This window comes from Hyperolius riggenbachi, chromosome 7 (assembly GCF_040937935.1).
Source record: "Hyperolius riggenbachi isolate aHypRig1 chromosome 7, aHypRig1.pri, whole genome shotgun sequence".
NCBI classification, from domain to species: Eukaryota; Metazoa; Chordata; class Amphibia; order Anura; family Hyperoliidae; genus Hyperolius; species Hyperolius riggenbachi.
In genome coordinates, this window is record NC_090652.1 from 223986569 (window position 1) to 224008317 (window position 21749).

General features: G+C 44.4%; 1 protein-coding gene across 4 annotated transcripts in view; it reads right to left on the bottom strand.

The window, feature by feature from the left end:
- Positions 1–5712, bottom strand: part of HDAC4 (histone deacetylase 4) — a 313200-nt gene extending 307488 nt beyond the window's left edge. For 3 of the 4 annotated variants that reach the window (XM_068245303.1, XM_068245304.1, XM_068245301.1), the window contains exon 1: positions 5574–5706. The gene's annotated coding sequence lies outside the window, so the exon portion shown is untranslated. Of the gene's footprint in view, positions 1–5573 lie in introns of all 4 variants that reach the window. The other variant, XM_068245302.1, reaches the window with a different exon arrangement.
- Positions 5713–21749: the final 16037 nt, after the last annotated feature.

Sequence of the window (21749 nt, forward strand, 5' to 3'; positions counted from 1 at the left end):
AAGCATGGACATTCCCTTCCCTTCCCCATCCTTCCCTCTCCATTCCTCCCTTCCCCCCTTTTCTTTCCCTATAGCATCCCTTTCCCTCTCCCTTCCCCTATCCTTTCCATGTGCAATCATGTTTTTCTATGATCTTTCACTTTATCATCTTTTTTGATATGCTCATCCACCCTTAGATGGCTTTTGTCATAGGGGTGGTTACAACTCCTTATAAGTACATGGATCTATCCCGTGTTTGTTATATACCATTTTATTCTTTTTACTATGAATATGATATAATGCCAATGTCCTACGCCTCATATGACCCACTGTGGCCCTTCCAGTAAGGGGAAACAACTAACCTCCATGTTCCCCCTTGATTATTGTTTTTAGATTTCCAGCACTCCGTCCATCACCTCCTTGTTAGCTAAAATGGCACACAGCATAATTGCACAAAAATCTGAGTCTCGGACATATTTAGCTTGTTTATCCACCTAATCACATGGTTTTTTATACATAATATCCACCACGCAGATATGCAATTCCCCCTTTCATCCCCCCCCCCCCCCTTTTTTTTTGTCACTAATGATTTGTTCCAATAATTATATTTTTTATCACACTATTTATTGCACTATTTGGCACAACATATCAAATTCACCCCATGATGTCCGGGGACACCTCTGATAACACTTTTAATATTTACATATGCATAGATGATGCTCTTATGAACCTAAAAAGATGTTAATTCAGCACTATTTTTGCACTTTGCAGCTTATAGCTGCAATATCTATTTTAGCCACAAGATGGCAGCACCATTTCCCGACTTGCGCAAAAGGCCTGGTTCGCATAGGTTGCTAGGGAAACCTAATACAGTGTTTCCCGCACAGGCCTCCGTAGTCAGGAAATACCTGACGTCACTCGCCCCCAGCTGTCCCCGCTCATAGCGGCCAATGGGGAGACGTGTCGTGATGGCCAGGGGGGCGGTGCTTGTAACGGCGAGCCGCCGCACGCAGACTTAGGAAGAATATATAGGTATGCTGGCACCAATACCCCCTTGCAGCCTCCGTAGAAACGGCCGTCAGGCTTTACACCCTCCGCACCATTCACAGATGCCTATGGTATGTGTCATCAACTCTTTGTATGGACAGTATTTTGTATTTGTTCACGATTTTAACAATTTGGAATTAAAGTGTTGACAGCAGTGCCGGCGCTTTCCTCTTTCTTTATGTATACAGATGTCACTTTTGGCCTGAGCATGCTGAGGATCCACTGCACACACACCTGTGTCTAGGCCTGTGTTGTCTCTCCCTCCCTTCTCCTTCACTGGATAAGAGGACGGCTCCTGCAGTGCCAGCATTCTTTCTTTCTGTTTCTACTCATGTGATAAAAATTATATATGCAAACCATAAAAAGGTAAAAGAAGAACTTACATACGGGGCCCAAGACTTTGGAAACTTTAAAATGAATTTGCACATATGTGCTGGTCAACGGCTCAAAAGACAAAAAGGTGCCACTTGTCTCTTTCCCGACCGGTTTCGCAATCTAAGATTAGGAGCGGCAATGAAGCATACTTTGTATTTACTACATGCAACGCTACAGACACATAATGAGCAGTGTGACCTTTTTGTTCCGTTCGTTCCTGTTTTTACAGGTTATGCTCCCACTGTGAACCTAGTCTTAGGATTAAGGATACATGTACAGACATATCGCTACCCTCCAAGCTAGCAAAGCGTTCCACTGTTATGGGGGGGGGGGGGGTGACAGCACAGAGTGAGCAATATATAAGAGCAATGCCCTTAACCAAGTCAGCCAAGATACATCAGCACATTGTTTGCCGATGTATTGAAAGGATCCACTGTACTGACACTGGATTGTCGCCGAGGTGGCTCCGACTAGCCGCCTCAGCCAAGAACCATCTAGCATGTGTACAAGGCTATATATAGGCTCACAAGTAGCGATGTGACATACTGACATTCAACAAGACAGTTTCTCTGTTTCTACAACATAAATCTGAAAATATCTTGTATTTTAAGAAGGCCAAACTATATTAAGCATAGTTTTGTAAAGTTTGAGAGAAGGGTTATGGCGTGCTTTTAGGTTTCTTCTAGCACCTTCTATAATCCTCGTGGTGCTGCTTCCTTATAACTTAACTGGATACTGTTGTTCTACACCAGCATGTAACAACTTTTTTATGCCAGGGGAACCCTTCAAATAATATTTGGATCTCAAGGAACACATGCATCGGGGGGGGGGGGGGGGGGGTAAGCGAGTTGGGATTTAATTTGCAGAATGCATGGTTTGTATGTAAGTGTGTATGTTTATTTTAACAGCCTTGTTGTGTAGTCCATAGTCCATGTTTCCTCCTTATGCTGGGTAAACACGTCGCGATTTCCCGCTCGATCCGTGGGATCGATTCGATCATTTCCGACATGCTTGATCGGGTTTCGATCGATACAGCAGTCGATTTTGCATGCAAAATCGATGGCTATGCAAAATCGACGGCTGTATCGATCGAAACCCGATCGAGCATGTTGAAAATAATCAAATCGATCCAATCGATCCCGCGGATCGAGCAGGATATCGCGACATGTGCACCTAGCATTAGTGTTTCGAGCACAGTGATGGCAAACCTTTTAGAGACCGAGTGTCCAAACTGCAACCCAAAACCCACGTCTATATCACAGAGTGTCAACACAGCAATTTGTACTGAATACTGAGGTTTTAGTTAAGAAAAAGCAACTCGTACCTTAAAGGGTACTCTACACTTAAATGCAGCAATTACCTGCACATATGAAATGTAGCAATTACCCCTTATTTGAAGTGTAGCAATCACCTCCCGCACATGCGCAGTAGACCTGGACTGACACAACTAAGCCAGTTACCGGGGCTGATCGGCAGACCACGGGAGGACGGCGAGGGACTCGCACATGTTTATGGGCCTGGAGAGAGCCGTGGATAAGTATCAAATCTTTAGGTAGTGAGGTCTCTGGTTTATTTTAAAGTAGACCTGAACTCTTGTACAGGACAGAAGGAAAACAGAGAGAAATGCACCCTGTGTGTATTCAGAGAGTTTAGCCTATCTAATCCCCCTCCTCTGTGACTAATCACAAGTGGATTACTGCAATGCCCTTTATGCTGGCCTCCCCAAAAAGGACCTGCGTCGCCTGCAATTAGTGCAGAATGCTGCTGCCAGATTGCTAACAAACCAGCCTCGCCACTTTCACATTACACCGATCCTTCGCTCACTGCACTGGCTACCAGTAGAATGGAGAATACTCTTCAAGATTGGACTGCTGACATTCAAATCCCTGCACAATCTGGGCCCTGGATACATGAAGGACTTGCTGAAGCTGCACCACACCTCTCACAACCTCAGATCAGCTAGTTCTATAAACTTGGTCACTCCCAGAGTGCACCTCAAAAAATCTGGCAATAGAGCCTTCTGTCATGCTGCCCCTACTCTTTGGAACTCCCTGCCACACCCAGTAAAGACAGCACCATCCCTGGAGCTATTCAAATCCAGACTGAAAAGCCACCTGTTTAGCCTGGCATTTCCGGACTTATAAAATTCTTCCTCTGTACCACAATGGTCTGAGCCATGCTTATGCGCTTTGAGTCCTATGGGAGAAAAGCGCTCTACAAATGTTATTTGTTGTTGTTGTTGTAATTTGATCTGATCTCTCACTTATGTCAGCAGACTGTCACTGCAGAGAAGCTAATTGGTAAACACAGGATGTTAATATATCTGCTTCCATGAAAGTAGGCAGTAGACACATTGCAGGATTTGTATCAGCTGTAACAAAGATTTTATTTTTTTTCAGATGATAATTTTTTTCTACTCAGACTGTCTCTGCCAAAGGGTTTGATTGTTCACATAAAGTTGCATTTTAAACCGATCCTCAATCTTAACTAACGGATTGTAGAAAGGTGATCTGAAATTCAGTTTCCCAAGTATTTTCTTTTTAAAATCTACAATCGCCAGAATTGGAGGCTGAACTGGATTGGAACGTAGAGCTAATGAAGTTCAGAGAGCATAAATAAACCAAGAGCTTGATTAATCCAACAGTGAATTATCAATTTCTGAAGTTGATGTACCCAGTGCAAGGTTCTGGTGGTTCAGAGCACTCTCATACCAATTTTTGTAGAGCGAGGCCCTGTTCACAGTGGTCAGTTACGTTGCAGAATAAATCTGCATGTTAACTCACTGCCTATACAATTTTATGGGCCTGTTCACAGTAACAGATCGCGTTATTGTAACTCGCTGCATGAAGGCTTTGTATTAACATTATGGCGTGTCTCCATTACAGTTCACAGTCAAAACACGTGAGTTATGCAACTGACCACTGTGAACCTAGCCTCAAAGAAAGAAAGAAAAAAACCACCTGACACGCCATTTGATTGCTCAGATCTAACAGGAAGGCTTTTGAGGTGGAAGATGCACAGGTCGGTCTATACTCCATCTGAGGCATTACACTGGACTGGCATAAAAGATCCATGCTTTGGCATTAACCCTTTCATATATGTATATTGTGGTTCCTGTCCACTTCATAGAACGCAGCACTGCACATTTGCACACATACACTGCCAGTGAGCAACAGAGTGATGCACCATAGACTATTTGCATTGCCACAACACGCATGTCAGCACAACACAGACATGTGAACAGAAAATTTGCACATTACTTCAGCAACTTTTGACGTGCAGCTTTCTTTGAATGTAACCTCTAAAAGCTGGTTTAGATGGACATCTGAACCAGCTGCCCGCAGCAGCCCGGCGTCTCAATGCATTTGCTTTTTTGCAAGTATGCAGAACAGCATTTGTTGGCTCTCAGCGGCGCTTCCTTGCGAGCAGCATTTTTCATCCCCGCAGGTGGAAACAAAAGCGTGGCGGTAAATTATCCTGGAAGCAGCTTGATAATTTCAGGATCAGCAAATCGTGGATGGAAACGTCGCTAATTGTACCAACATGGCATCGTTTGCTATTGCAGAACTGTCCATGTGAACCAAGCCAAGGCGGTTTCTTGTGCAGGGCGACCACCCTGGGCACAGACCGGCAAGTAGATGAAGGGGGACCCAAGCAAAAGGACATAACCGCTAGGGAGCTGGTGACGCACAGTGCAGCCAAATGGAAGAAAGAAGTCTCTAAAGAGTAAGGGTTCGCAAGTCCATGGGGGTAGGGTGCAATTTCTACACCCTCACCCTAGGTGAAATTTAGCATAGAAACTGCCCTGAACCAAGCCTTAAACACCCATTGTGAAGTGTACTAGAAGTCTTCAAAAATAAACAAAGCTGATGGTCATTTATTTATAAGCAAGCATGCAACTACCAAAACAAAAGTCATTCAGGGGAGGGCAATCTGCGGCTCTGCAGCTCATGAAGAACCACAAGCCACAGCATGCCCTGCTGTCATCTATGACTAAAGTCACGCTGTGAGTTGCAGCTTATCAGGATCTAGCACAGGGTGCCCACCCACATTCAGGCGGACACGCTCTACACCTCAGCACGCATGTAAGCATTGCAGACAGCTTTCACCATCCCAGCCAACCACACTGAGGTAAACACATGAGGCAAATCTGGCTGCTGCTCTTCCCTCACCTCAGCTGCGCTCTTATCACCGGCCCTTCCGAACTCCCAGGCCTCGCCTCACCTACCCCCTAGATGCTCGGAGATCCTCCCGTTCTACCCGAAGCTCCGAGCGGCAGACATCCCGCGCACCTCCTCACACAGCGCCCCTGTACGCTCTGAGCGCTGATTGGCCGAACCAACTGCCACTCCCCAGCCAGCAGCGCAGTCCCAACCAATACGCTCTCAGAATCAGGCAAGGCTTTTCTAGCAATTGGACAAAGCAGATGTCATCACAAAGCAGAATGGCAGGTTGCTGTTCAGGGAACCCTCCAAAGTCCCCGCCCCACTTCCTGAACGAGCCAATCCTCCTCCACCAAGACGAGCTGTTGGTTAGGGTGGTTGTCAGTCGAAAGAGCAATCCGCCTTCTGTAACGCTTGAGAGTTTCTGCAGCCGTGATTGGGTATATTGATTCACGTGTTGTATATTTGTCCCTTGCAGCCAATAAAGAGACGAGTTATTTATAGACATCATTTACCTTACCTGTCAGCTTAGTCTGAACTCCTGGAGAGGCGGGCTTTGCCAGGGGCTATAAAATAAATTATTGACACTAATGTTTTATGTAACACAGGCCTTTTCTAATCATAGCTGCTACTGAGAAGTATATGAGAGGATATTATTATTAGTGCTGTCAGTCGAGCCTAGAGCGTGCAGTTTTTTTATGTGCATTAACAGCATACCTTCTAACTTTTGGAGGAAAAAGGGATACCTTTTAAACGGAGTTTGAAGGCAAAAAGAAAAGAAAAATATATTTAAGGGGGAAGGCTCCAGGTTCTCTCCCTGTCATGTCGATACCATACCTCCCAACTTTTTGAGATGAGAAAGAGGGACATTTAAGCCATACCCCTGATTACGCATACCATAAATATTTTAATAGAAAAATATTTTGTTTTACAATCAAACCACACTGGTCCTTTCTATCCTGGTTCATTTCCCTTCATGTTAACATTTTAAAATTAGTAATATATCAATTTAAAGGATGGGAATAAGGGTTAGAGTCAATCAAACATTGTTTTAGTAGAGAAATATATATTGTTACATAGAAAGAGGGACAAAGTCCTGAAAAAGGGACAAATGAGGAGGACAGATGGACAGGGCTCCCAAAAAGAGACTGTCCCTCCGAAAGAAGGACAGTTGGGAGCTATGCGTTACTGTGCTGGCTTCCGCATTAGCAGTCTCTGGCCAACTGCTCTCTTCCACTGCAGGTGGGCTTCAGAAGTCTTCAGGATCCCAAAGACTGCTGAAGCCTCTTGTAATGGGAGATTTAAAGGAGTACTGTAAGGAGGGGGGGAGAATTGAATTTCTCTGGGGCTTCTAACGATCCCCTGCAGTTGTCCTGTGCTTGTGCCGGGACAAAACGATCCTTCGATTCCCGCCTCGGGCTCACTTCCTGGTTTTTGTGACTTTAATGTTGCAGGCTACGGCGCCTGCATGACCCTGGCTGCGGGAGTCCTCGCTCCTGCTGATGTCGCAGGGCGCTTCCCATGCAGGCGTAGTACAGAGGAGCCTGCGGGTGAATGAGGGGATGAGGAGAGGAATAGCTCTGTGGGACCCAGAGCCTTCCCTCTCCTTAGGTAAGAATCTGTTTGTTTTTGGAGGGGGTTTACTTTGTGGCTTTAGATTCACTTTAAGATGCACACCTGGCCCACCTGCAGCCACATAGTAAACATAAGCAGCACATTAAGTTGCAGGCACAGTCCTACTGCAGTGTCCCATATTGTTTGAACTATTGCACATCTCTGTGTCTGACATTCCACAGAGCCCACTAGCACTCAGAGCTGTGCCCACTACTACTGCAATAATTGTCTGCCACATTAGAAACAAGCACAGTACTTCTCCAGTGCCTTATTTTCCACTGTATTGTGATATAACTATTGCATTTCTCTGTTTGACACAACACAGCCCACTGACACGCAGAGCTGTGTACACTACTGTTGCCACATTAAGTTGCAGGCACAGTACCACTCCAGTGCATTATTTTTCACGTGTTGCAACCTGGCACAGTACCCCAAATAAAAATGACAGGTAGAGGCAGGCCACTCTGCAGGGGTCCTCAAGGTCATGCTGCTGTGATTTCCTGCCCTGGAAGAATGCCCAGTGTTCAGAGGTGGCCTGTGTAAGTCACAACTACGTCTTCTGAATGTTCGTTGTTGATGGTACGTGGTGTACCATCAACAACGAATAGTCAGAAGAAGTAGTTGAGTGACTTACACAGCACACCCCATCTTCTACAGCTTCCACATGGAACCGTGATGCACCATCACCCGGCAGGCAAAGCCACCAATAGCAGCACAACTGCTCCACTCAATATGTCAGAGGAGTTATTCACACATTCGTGTGATGAATTTAGTGACGCATCGGTACACACGTGGACCTATGGTGTGAGTGTGATGATGATGATGTAGTACCCATTGTTGGTGCCTTTTTGGAGGTGTGTGATACAAATGGAGCAGTTGATGCTAACGATGGGTCCATGGATGTCACGTGGGTGCTTGCAAGAAGAGATGAAAAACGGGGACAGTTCAGATGGGGAGACAGAGAGGAGGAGGAGGTGAGTTGTAACTAGCAGGGGGAGCTCGTCAAAATGAGCTAGTGGCACTGTCAGACAGCATGTATCGGTACCTGGGGTCAGCCAGCCAACACACCCTTCAACGCTACTGTTGCCACCACCAGAATGCCGTCATTCCAAAGTTCAGTGTGGGGTTTTTTTGTGTGCGTCTTCCTGTGATAACAGAATTGCCATTTGCAACCTCTGCCAAAGGAAACTGAGTCGTGGGAAGTACAACACCCACCTAGGGACAACTGCTTTGCAAAGGCACATGATCTCAAAACACAAACACTAATGGGATGAACATATGAGGAAAAGCAGCACACAAATTCAAAGCCACACTCCTCCTCCTGGTCCAACATCTTCAGCCATGTCAACCTCTGCTGTCCTTGCCCCCTCTCAACCACCCTCGACTCAGCCGCTCCTCACCTTAAGCAGTTCCTGCTCATCTGCCCACAGTCAGCCTTCTGTCAAGAAAGTTTTGGAGCGGAAGAAGCCAATGTCTCAGAGTGACCCCCTTGCCCGGCGTCTGACAGCTGGCTTGTTGGAACTGTTAGCCTACCAGCTTTTACCATACAAGCTGGTGGAGTTTGAGGCCTTTACAAAATGTGTTGCGATTGGGACACCACAGTGGAAGGTACCGGGCAGAAACTTTGTTTCCAAAAAGGTAATCCCATCGTCATGTGGAAAGACAAGTCCTGGCATCTCTGGCATACAGTGTTGGGGCAAGGGTCAATCTGACCACTGATACCAGGTCTGCAAAGCACGGTCAGGGCAAGTATATCACGTACAGTGCACATTGGGTAAATCTGCTGATGGCTGCCAAGCAAGGAATGCATGGCTCTGCAGCGGAGTTGGGAACACCGCCATGACTTGCAGGCAGGCCTGCTGCCACCTCCTCTTCTTCTCCTACTCCTCCATCATCCTCTTCGCTATCCTCCTTGGCTGAGTCCTCCTCTTCTGCTGCGGAAGCTTTCTCTACTACAACAACTGCACCACCCATCTACCCAGGGCCTATTCCACATACCAGGTACGACTGTTTCACGCCACCCTGGGCATGACTTAAATACAAGCCGAGAGTCACACCAGACAAGCTCTCCTGGCCACTCTGAATGAACAGATGGATCAGTGACTGACCCCACACCACCTGGAGATTGGCAAAGTTGTGACAATGGAAGCAATCTGTTTGCGGCATTGAATTTGGGAAAGTTAACACATGTGCCCTGCATGGCACATGTGTTGAATCTTATACAACGCTTTGTGTCCAAGTATCCAGGCTTACAGGAGGTCCTCAAGCAGCCCAATAAGATGTGGGCATTTCAGGCATTCCTACTCAGCCATGGTGCACTTTGCAGACATTCAGCAGCCTGCCTCCCTGCCCTGATCTCTCTGCTCATGCACACTCTCAGTCCCGGAAGTGGAGAGGAGCTGGAACACATGCCAGCCCAATGCAGCCGTTGCACAGAGACACATAAGGAAGGAGTCCTCAGGCTATTGTAACTGCCTTTAGCACTGTATTCTATTCAGACTGAGGAATAGCAGAAGACATAATACTTATCCACCTCTCCCCATTCTATTCCCTAAAATCAGCATAACAGGGTTTTTATGGTTTCAGCTAGTTTATAGCTTTGTTGAGGGACATCACCAGGAGAGGTTAACCTTAACGGAGGGCTGCAAGTGACAGCCAGGTTAGGGGTAAAAAATATTCTCGCACTAAATGCCCAGCAATATGGTCCCTGAAGTGAGTTAAAGGACAAGAGACTGGTGGGGAGGGTAACCTCATATGTATTCACTATAAGTCCTCGGGGGTAGAGGGGGCAGGGCATTTAATTTCATTGGCTCCTGTTCCTGTAATCACTCTAATCAATCATAGTGCCCAAAGCCAAAAACTGGAAAGGAAAAAAAAAGCCGCACCAGCCAGAAAACCAGAAACTGCCAAAGCTCCTGAACATGTTTCTCTCATTCCTATCACCTACATACAGATAAGGCTTTATGCAATTATGGGCCTTCCTGATGATCATTTCTATAAAAAAAAACAGCAATATCGATAGTTTTTTTGAATAATCACAGTAATAATGATCACAATTTTTCTAGGCTTATCTCCAGCAAACAAAACTAAGTTTAAAGAGACTCTGTAACAAAAATTGCATCCTTTTTTTAATCATCCTACAAGTTCCAAAAGCTATTCTAATGTGTTCTTGCTTACTGCAGCACTTTCTGCTATCACAGTCTCTGTAATAAATCAATGTATCTTTCCCCTGTCAGACTTGTCGGCCTGTGTCTGGAAGGCTGCCAAGTTCTTCAGTGTTGTGGTTCTGCAATGAACTCCCCCTTCCAGGCCCCTCTATGCACACTGCCTGTGTATTATTTAGATTAGGGCAGCTTCTCTCTTCTCTCTTATCTTTTACAAGCTGGATAAATCCTCCTCTGAGCTGGCTGGGCTTTCACATACTGAGGAATTACAGACAAAGGCAAAGCTGTTTGCAGGAAGAAACAAGCAGCCTGAAACTTCAGTGCATGAGAGCTGAAGGGGGAAAGAAACACACAAATGATCTCTTGAGATTCAAAAGGAAGGGTGTGTACAGCCTGCTTGTGTCTGGATGTATTTTCTATGTGTGGACATACTGTACATCAACCTACTTCCTGTTTTGGTGGCCATTTTGTTTGTTTATAAACAAACTTTTTAAAACTGTTTTTAACCACTTTTAATGTGGCGGGGAGCGGCGAAATTGTGTCAGAGGGTAATAGGAGATGTCCCCTAACGCACTGGTATGTTTACTTTTGTGCGATTTTAACAATACAGATTCTCTTTAAGCCTCGTTCACATGGTTAACGTAGAATGGCTGTGCGATTGGAACACAACGAGCACTGCAGTGAATAGGTCTGCGTCGCGCTTGGCCAAAAAATGCATACAGCAGTGTGATAGCGCATCGCACTGCTGCGCAGCGCATATGATCTGAGAGGCAGAAGTGCTGTCTATGCACAAATGCACGCGGCACATATAGTAAGAACGAGGCCTGACTGTTTACAAATATGGAGTTAAATGCATAGTGATAAAAGTATATGGATAGCTGGAAAAAGGTTAAATTGGTAGTTTTCATAATCAATCAGATTAGCACCATCTAAAAGTAATTTTATTAAGCAATCTTCAATTAAAATGTTACATCAAGTTAGTCTGATGATATCTGATACTTACCCACATGTGGATTTTAACTTGATGTAACATGTTAATTGAAGATTGCTTAATACAATTACTTTTAGATGGTGCTAATCTGATGGAGTGAATGGACATATGTGAATGGACATATGACTTGTGACTCCAAAGGCGATTAGAGCACATCGACCCACCATTGGTGCTGTTGCAATTGCCTTACAAAAAGGTAGTTTTCATAATCGACATTCTTTATAAATAGCTCTCTGACATTTTTCTGCTGCTAAATATTAAAAAAAAATCTGTGTTTAAATATATTTCTTCATGAATTCTCATCCACTTTTTTTGGTGCTTTTGTTTTTCAATCTGGAATGCACAAGGCCACCTAGCTCTATAAACCCTTATGGTTGCCATAGAAATCTTAGTAATCTAATGTATGGAGTCTTCTCGTTTCTAAGACTGCTGTTATACACATCAAATGTCTCAACTAAAATATTGAAATATTGACTCTTAGGCAAATTTGATCACAAGACATTTAAAGGGTCTGAAATGGTGGCAGAAAGCAGTCTTCTACTTGTCTCCCTCCCCAATTTATGTAAAATTGTAGGTCCCTCTGAAGTTCTACTTAATGAATATATTGGCTGTGATTAATACAGTATATGAAATAGATTCCTAAACAATCAGTGGTAGAAACGTGTGGTTTTTTAATGTAATTTTATTGAGATTCTGGTAGTCTATACAAGAGCATAAGGGAGTCATCCTTCTTCTCCATGAAGAATATAGCAATGGGAAACAGCCGTGAAGTTATGAGGTTGAAACTCAGAGAAAATGAGAAGCAGAAAAAGTTTCCTGAGAGACAAGCCCAGAGTTGGTGGTGGATCCACTGACAAGTTGAGTAGACAAGGGGCTCTTGTTGCAGTTGGAAAGTTGTAGCTGTTGAGCTAGGTGGAGATAAAAAAAAAAATATCCCCTTTTATATAATGCACATTGCCTGGCTGTCCTGCTGATCCACTTAATGTATATTTGGGAAAAAAACTTTTTTTTACAATCAAAAAGACAAAAAAAGAAAAAAAAAAGAGTCCTCTTATAGGCAGTCCACCACACCCAGTTTTCCACAGTTATTCAGTAAGAGAGAACTGTAAATTTTCAAAAAAGATGCTTAGACACAATCTTTGCAGTACAAAATCATAATCAAAAACTTTATTTAGGCACAGTACAAAATATTAAAAAACCTTTTGTCATTTGTGTAGATGGTCCTCATGAATATCAAAAAAGAGAAACTTTCATGAAACCAAAAAGTGGCATAGTCTGACTTGACATAGTGAACATAGCACGGTCAGTACAATGAGCTTAATCATGAAGTTTAGGTATAGGCAACGACACACATTCGTTTCGTGTTTTTGTTGAAACCCTTCATCAGGCCACCATATATATATATACAAAGATAATTCTAAAAAATAAAAGACAAAAAATGCATATTAAAACCCTGGTTTCTACACATATGTTCTCAAAAGATTTCCAATAGAATAAAGAGGGAAAAGGCAGTGGAAAGAAGAAACCACCACAAAAAGAATGAAAAAAGGGGGAGGAGAAAATATATGTTATCACAGAGTCCAGAGTAAGAAAAAATATTTCCTGGACCCAAATATCCACCGTAAGGTGCCGTAGAGAAAAGAGGAAGAAAGACCTCATAGGAATATACACCAAGAGTTGTAAATCTCCCACCCTCATATTCCAAGATCGTTAGGCGAAGAGCAAGATATGGAAAAAGGGGAGTAGCACACCACCACCCTACATCGAGTTTAGTTTTTAATAAATTATCTTCAATAGAACATCATGTACCAGAAAACAACAAAAAAACGCATTGAGATAATACAACAAGGAATATGCTTAATCTAAAGAACAAAAGAATAATGAAACCAGACATCAGTCGATATGAATAAAGATGGAATTGACACAGGGAGCAGGGAGATGGAGGACCCACGACCCCATGGTGAGAGGTGTATCCAAGACCAGTGTATAGCGGTCTACACCCAAATGAAGTAAAGATATTATAGATAAGATAGTGTATAGACACAGACAAGTTCACGATAGTAAGTGGACAACAGTAGGGAGAAAAGGGCACAATGGTATAAGAATGACCCAATACACACCTAGAGAGCCCAGCTTGTATCAAGAGCCATTACTACACGGTAAAGGAAAGGGGGGCATCTGAGCCAACCAGATGCACAAGACACCTAATGAAAAAAGGGGGAGGGCAATGTCATTGGGATGCAGTCTCTTGAGCAATAAAATGTCCATACGAATAATATGATATAGTCCATAGGGGGTATGCTATAGGCACACCTATCTCCTAATCTGCTATACACCATACACTGTATAGCAGTCAATACAGAACACCTATGCATTGTCAGTATGCAAGGCAGCAGCCTTAAAACATTAATAAACTACATATTTGTTCAGATAAGTACGTAAACCATAGATGGAAAAAATTCTCACTATCCCTTTGGCAGGTACAATAAACCATGAGGGTATACAAGGAGTGTACTTTCGAATGGCACCCAAGCCCTTTTTAAATGCTGTTTCAGGCGTTCCTATCTAAACAGTGCGCATGCGTGTGTCCAGAGCCCAAAATACACGTGTCCATAGCTACTAATAAGGAAGGGGCATCTAAGTGTGACAATCTGCACGCACCCAACCAGCCAGCCGAAGACGGAACCAAGCTGGAACGCATAGGACGGAAGTGCCAATACCTGGAAGTGACGTCGTCCCATTGCCGTCTAGCCGGGAGTAGCAACAGCGCACCGGACACCTGACGGAACCACGCCGGAACGTGGAAGGTAAATAAAACAAGCCGGGCAGGATGTGGACACATCACTTAGCAACTAGACCACGCTGGAACGCGGAAGGTACATAAAAGGAAGGGCTGCACAAAGGCATATACATATAAAATAGTAAAATAGCCTTCCTGAATGATATAAACATTAATGCAGGACAAAGGCTACATATTAAACACACAGATTACTAATGCGAATTACCAAGATAAATATAGGTCTCCACAATGAAACCCTTGACATAATTGTAATGCAAATGGAAAATAATGATTAAAAATCTACTTGCATATCTTCAAGGGGACCAACAGCAAAATATTTTTATAATTATCTTGATAATGACCCCTAAAAAAGGACGTACACTAAATAACCATATATCCAAAGAGGAATAATCCCCTGAATCCACTAAAGGCAATCAATTAACAAAACAAGCTGGAACCTCATACGTGCATAGAGGGCGGTTAAATCCATTGGCAAAGAAAGTCCTACTTCCACTGTAAACTTTATTGTAATCTGCAAGTTGAAGAGAAACAAAAAAAGATGAAAATCAGAGAAAATCATCAATACCCAATAAATACAGTCGAAAGCATAAACATAGATTCAATTATTGAGTACTGAATTCCACATTCATTCCCTTTGGGGTCATAGTCTGTAGGAATCTAATCCAGTATGATTCTCTATGAAGTAGCAGAGCTTCTCCATCTCCTCCTCTCCTTGGGGGGGGGGGAGCTACAATGTCTAAGACACAAAATCGAAGTTGGTTAGCGGCATGGCCCATTTCAATAAAGTGCTGAGCTACAGGGGAATCGACATCTGTCGGTCTTAACCCTCAGCGTATAAGAAACTGTCAGTACAAATAGCCAATATTAATACGCCATCTGGGAGCTGCATGACTCATCCGGGGATATCAATAACGCATTCAGAGACTACTACTCTAACTTCTATAGCTCAAAAATTTCAAAAAATGCAGAAGAGATTTCATCATACTTGCAGGACATACAACTTCCACATCTAGGATGATGACAGGCAGTTTCTAGACTCTGAAATCACCCAACCTGAAATAGAAGCTGCAATAGCTACACTGAAAAAGAGGAAATCTCCTGGATTAGATGGGCTTCCCTCCGAATTCTACGCCACATATAAACAAATGTTAGCCCCTAAGCTTTGACGTTTATTTAAACATATTCTAAACATGGGTCAGGTGCCTCCTTCTATGACAGAAGCCCTCATCACGGTAATCCACAAGAAAGGTCGAGACCCAGCTCTATGCTCCTCATACAGACCGATCTCGTTATTAAACATTGATGGGAAGATTTTGGCAAAGGCTCTCGCCACTCGCATGAATACTGTTATTACTAGTCTTATACTTAGTGACCAATCAGGATTTATTCCTGAGAATGCTGGGACTAGGGTAATTGCGTCGTTAGACCCAGAAAAGGCTTTTGACACAGTGGACTGGGCCTACCTATGGGAAGTACTTAATAAATTTAAATTTGGGGGCAACTTTATTAAATACATTCAAGCTCTATATTATCATCCGAAGGCACGAGTACGGACAGGTGGGAGAATTTCTTCCTTTTTCAGCCTAGGTCGAGGCACACGCCAGGGGTGTCCACTTTCACCTGCTCTCTTCGCACTTGCGGTGGAACCTCTGGCGGCGGCCCTTCGGTCAAGTGTAAATATAACAGGCCTTCGTGTATCAAATCTAGAGGAAAAGGTGTAATTATACGCTGATGACGTATTACTTTATTTAGCAGGTCCCTATGAATCTGTCATCAGCGCTTAGTCTTATATCTACATTTGGAGAATACTCAGGCCTACAGATCAATTGGACCACATCACTGCTCCTACCCCTAGATCCTCTGCCTGACTATCCTGTTATTATGTCACCATTACAGGTAGTTCAACAAATAATGTATCTTGGGATAGAAATATCCCCACAGGTCTCCTCCTACTATGGTCTCAATGTGCAGCCGTTACAAAACCATACAGAACTAAATTCCGCACTTGGAACACTTTACCTCTATCACTCGTAGGTAGAGCTAACCTAATTAAAATGTGTATCCTACCACGCCTTCTCTATGTATTTCGAAACACACCGGTCCTAATACCAAATTGCTTCTTTTCTGCCATTGACAAGCTCATCACCTCCTTTCTTTGGGGGTCATCAACCCCACAAATTGCTTTCTTTGATCTCCAGCTACCAGTTGAAAAGGGGGGGGGTCTGGCTCTACCAAATCTTAAATTTTATTATTGGGCAGCAGTTCTATATACAGTGTATTGGTGGTTCATGCAATCTACATACAATCCAGCAACCGTATTGGAAGCCACCTACATAGGATCATACATGGCACTATCTGCCCTTCCATATTGAGGTCCTAGAGCCATTCCCTCTCTAACAACTCCTATGAAGACTACAGCCTGGGTTTGGGAACTAGCTCAACGCTATCTATTAAAAGAAAACCAATGGTCCCCTCATACCCCTTTATGGAACAATGTCAGTTTAAAAGAATTCAACACAATCCCTGATCCTTCTATATGGGCAAACAAAGGTATTTTCAAATTAAAAGATATTGTGGGAGAACAAAAATTCTTACCATTCAATTCGTTAAAAGCTCAATTCTCTCTTCCTAACTCCATGTATTTTAGGTACTTGCAGCTCCGGCATGCGTTTGAAGCACAATTCCATTCCTCACCTGTATTACTGCACTCCAGTGAAATGGAGAAGATCAAGATGCATTCCGGCCTTACTGGTATTGTATCTCAATTATACGGTATCTTCGTTTCACATCCTTCCAAACTGCCCGATAAAACCCTTATAGCATGGAAAGTAGACCTTCCGGATATATCCCTGAAGGATTGGGAAGGAATAGTAACAGATTTCCTTAAAATTCCAAAAGCAGCTAGACACAAATTAAGCGCACTAAAATATCTCTAGAGGGTCTACTGCACCCCTCGCAGACTTTCTCGGATGGGGCTGGATGTAGAGGACGCATGCTGGAGAAGCAAGGCAGGAGAAGCAGGATTCTTCCACATCTGTAGTCTCATCAAACAAATCTGGTCACAGGTACATGATTTACTAACAGAAGTGATCGGCCCACAGATCCCTTTTACAGCTGTCGCTCTGTTACTTAATCATTTTGGGGATACCACTCTTAGTGACAAAAAGCTATACCTAGCAAAACTCACTGTGGACTACGTCACGGTCCTGGAACCCCTTCAGGAAGAATATTTCTTACGTTGCCGGTGCTACGCCTCGCTCAGGTCACCCCCGAGGATCAGGTCATACAAACAGTGAAGAGGCGGCACACGAAAGGCTTGCTATTTAAAGCATATATTGACGGTGGAGCAACACTACATGTTACGAACCCTCACGGTTCTTCATCAGGTGTAAAATGAAACCAATTACAGCACACACATTTATGCAGGTTCAAAACCACACCCCTTTGCTGGGGGGCGTGGTGATCTTAACTAGACACTGGCCAGTGTCAAGCATCAAATGGAGATATGTCATTCTTTGCTATATTTGTATTGTAGGGTGTGGGGGGGAAGGGGGGGGGGCTGACTCGGGAGGACTACAGGAAGACTGTGAGGAAAGGGGGAGGGTTCTTTGTGTTGTACAATGTTATGTACATGTTGTATGTTAAAGCATTTGAAAAACCTTTTTTTCAAAATAAAAAAAAAAAAACCCTCGGCGTATAGCCACAGTGATTTTTTTAACCTATGCTCACTTATCCACTCCTTTACTGGTCGAGTTGTTCCCCCACATACATCTTCCCACAAGGGCATTTTAAACCATATACTACATACCGTAAGCTGTCTCGCAAGTGGCAAAATGTTTGAATTTGATTGGAAAAGCTTTCATTGGATGGTTAATGCTTCTCCCCTTTAATACCAATTGACAACACGTACATGTAGACATGGAAAAGTACCATTACGTTTAGGGGCCAGCTGTCTCTGAGGGTCTATCCTAGTAGAGCCAACATCTGCTCTAATAAGGTGATCTCTAATTGACTGTGCTCTTTTGCAGGCCATCATAGGGATTGTTTTGAAAGGAGGGATATCTGCACTGATGGATCTCAGGATGGGCCAATGTCATCTGATCACAGATGCAATGCGAGGTGACAGAGTATTATATGAGGTTGCCACAATCATTTGATCCCTGTTTTTATCCGTATCTCTCAGAGACTCCAAAAGCTAACATCTTTCAAAACCCATGACTTGTTCTTTGGTCCGTTCAACCAATCTTTTAGGATAATGTCGTTCCAAAAATGTAGATGTCATGCAGGAAATACGTCTTTCAATTTGTTGTTCATTACTAACAACGAACCCGCATAAATTGGGATTTAGGAAGTGATTCTCTTAAGGATTTGGGATGGAAACTTTTGAAGTCGAGAAGCGTATTCCGATCTGTCGGTTTCGTGTATAGCTCAAACAACAGAAGACGGCCCTTCTTCTGCACATCCACGTCAAGAAATGCAAATGTGTCGTTCTCCACATTAAACAAAAATTTCAATGTAGCTGAGGCACTTTGTAATTGTTCGTAGAAAAGATCGAAAGAGGACCTAGGGCCAGTCCTGCTGATCCACTGCCACTAATACGTTTACCCACAGACCCTAAAAAATTGTGGCGATCAGACGCTTCTGACAAATATCTGACAAGATTAGATGAAAGCTTGTTTCAGGTGTGTGATTCAGACACAACTGAACAGAAAGATCAGCAGGACAGGCAAAAGAGATGTCGCGAACATCAGATTTTGGGTTCGCGAACGTCAAATCCGAACATCTCGGAAAAGTTCGGATTTGGGCGAACCTCCATAGTTGGGTTTTAATTCCTAAATGGCAGAAATCACAGTACATTCCCACATTTGAGGAAAACTGCTGCTTTAAAATGTGCAGAGTGGTAATGTAAAGGTTATGCCCGCTTTACACAGACAGACCAAATGTCGTGTTTACCGAGATTGAGCGCTAACAGGTCTGGAAAGCCCTTAGGTGTGTGGCTGTTGCATGCGCGCTCAACTGAGGTAGACTGGCTCAGTGTACAGGTGAATTTTTTTTTTTCTTGGGCCTATTTGTGAAAAGTATTGATAAAAACTTATTTTGAAAGTTATTTATGTATAAATTTGTTATTTATAACATTAAAAAATACAAATTTATTTATAACAAATTTCAAGGTAATATTTATATAAATTTAATGATAATTTAAAAAAAAAATGTTAAGTCAGCAGGTGTCAGGCTGGCAGCAGGCCTGCCTGCCATTCGTTGCGGGGTGATGTGCTGGTGTCGCCCAACTCCAATGCAGAGTCACGCAGTGGCGGCTTGCCGCCAATTGCCATTGGTGTTCAGTGGGTGGCAAGCTGGCAGCAGGCCTGCCTGCCATTCGTGGTGGTGGTGGTGGTGCCACCAATTCCACTGCAGACTGAGCCATGCAGTGGAGGCCTGGAAGCAATGAAATGCAGGCTACCTGAAAGTCCATCATGGTGTCTGAAGAACCAATAATGAGAAGGGAGGGTGGTGGGTGGTGTGCGTGAACTGGCACCCTCCTTTTTTTTTAGTTTACCTTTTTTGACAAAGTTATTTTTGAAAAATCGAAAAATAAATACATATATAACATATTTGTATTTTTGACATAATCCATTTTAATTAATTTTGAAAATTGAAAAAAAAAATACTTCTAAAATAAAATTCTACAATTTTTTTTTCTGAAATGTTAAGAGAGCAGGTGTCAGCCAGGCTGGCAGCAGCCCTGCCTACCATTCCTGGTGGTGGTGCCACCAATTCCACTGCAGACTGGGCCACGCAGTGGAGACTTGCAAGCAATGGAATCATTGCTTGGCATTTTGGCTAAGACCAAGTGTAGTATCTCTTTTTAGCAGTTTCAGGGGACGTTAGCTCTGACACCCTGGAGTGATGAACCGGGGCCACCCATGCTCTGGGTGGATTTCTTCCTGCTCTACCACCATCTCAGGCTAGGATGTGGCATTCTCAATCACTATATATGTGTAATGAACACTGCAAACCTCAGCCCTGACCATCTACAGAAAGGTTGACCTTGTGCCACATATACTGGATTTGGCCTGGCCTAGGACCATCCAAGTGCCAGCACCCTGCAAATATGCCCACAAGCTGGCTTTCCTGTCCGGGCAGTTCCTTCACCATGAGCCTTTCATTCAGCTGTGTGATAAGCTCATCCTTCATGGGCATTGTTTTTTGCCCATCGCCCACAAAATTACCTTGCTTTGAATAGCCTTCTCTTTTACTTTTATTGTTCTGCCCAGGAATCATGCTCAATATCTCTTCCAAAACTGATTTAGCTTCAAATCTCTTATTTTAGGAATGTTTTGTGTGTGTGTGTGGGGGGGGGGGGGGGGGGTAAGGGGGGGGAAAACAAAACAAAATAAACCAAACAACAGTTAATGTGTTGAGTGGGAGTATCCCACTCAACCGGGCTTGGGCATCACAGTATGCTTACTAAGAGGGGCATACAAACATCAAGAGGAGCTAAGGCTTTAAAAGTGGTGAGACCTCCACTAACAGTTCCGCCACTTTGTGCTTACAGAGAGGGTCCACTACCATTGCCACCCAGAACAGGTCATTCTCCTTTAACCATTTCTATACAGGGGTCCCTCCCTCAACAGGCAGGACAGCATGAAAGACCCCATTTGAATAAGGATGGATGCCGAGATAGCAAACTCCTCTTCCTCACTGAGTCACAAAAGGTCTCCTCCTCCCCCCAGCCCCTCAGTGACAGTGTTCTGTCTGTGAAGTATCACACAAACACAGAGCTATGCAATAGTGCAAACACAATACAGTGATAACAGAGGCCCTGGGGCTCCACCATGCTAACAAGTTATGCAGTGGCGTAGGGACCGGGGTCGCAACAGTCGCCTTGGCGACCGGGCCCGGCTCCTAAAGAGGCGGGGGAGGGGCCCGGGGGGCCCATGTTCGTGTGGAGGGCCGTGCGGCATGTGCGCGCTATTGGGAGGGGGCGCTGTAATGGAGGGGGGGAGCCGCAGCCGCGGGGAGGGCAGCCCGACCTCTCCCTCCCTTCCTCTCCACGGGCCCCTCCCCCCTCAGATGCAGAGTGACGCGCACGGAAGCGCTGAAGGCAGAACTCACCTCCCTGCGTTCCACTCGCCGCTGATCTCCTCTCTGCATAGATGCTGTTACACACGCTGCTTCCGGCTAAACAGGAAGCTGCGTGTGTAACAGCATCTATGCAGAGCAGGAGGAGACCAGCGGCGATTGGAACCAGGGAAGGAGGTGAGTTCTGCCTACAGCGCTTCCGTACGCGCTCACTCTGCATCTGAGGGGGGGGGGGGGGGCAGGGAGAGGAAGGGAGGGAGAGGTCGGGCTGCACTCCCCGCGGCTCCGGCTCCCCCCTCCATTATGTGGGGGCAAAGCGGGGGCAGCTACCTACCTAATCTATCCTGGGGGGGCAGCTACCTACCTAATCTTTCCTGGGGGGGCAGCTACCTACCTAATCTAGCCTGGGGGGGGGGGGCAGCTACCTACCTAAACTATCCTGGGGGGGGGGGCAGCTACCTACCTAATCTATCCTGGGGGGCAGCTACCTACCTAATCTTTCCTGGGGGGGGGGGGCATCTACCTACCTAATC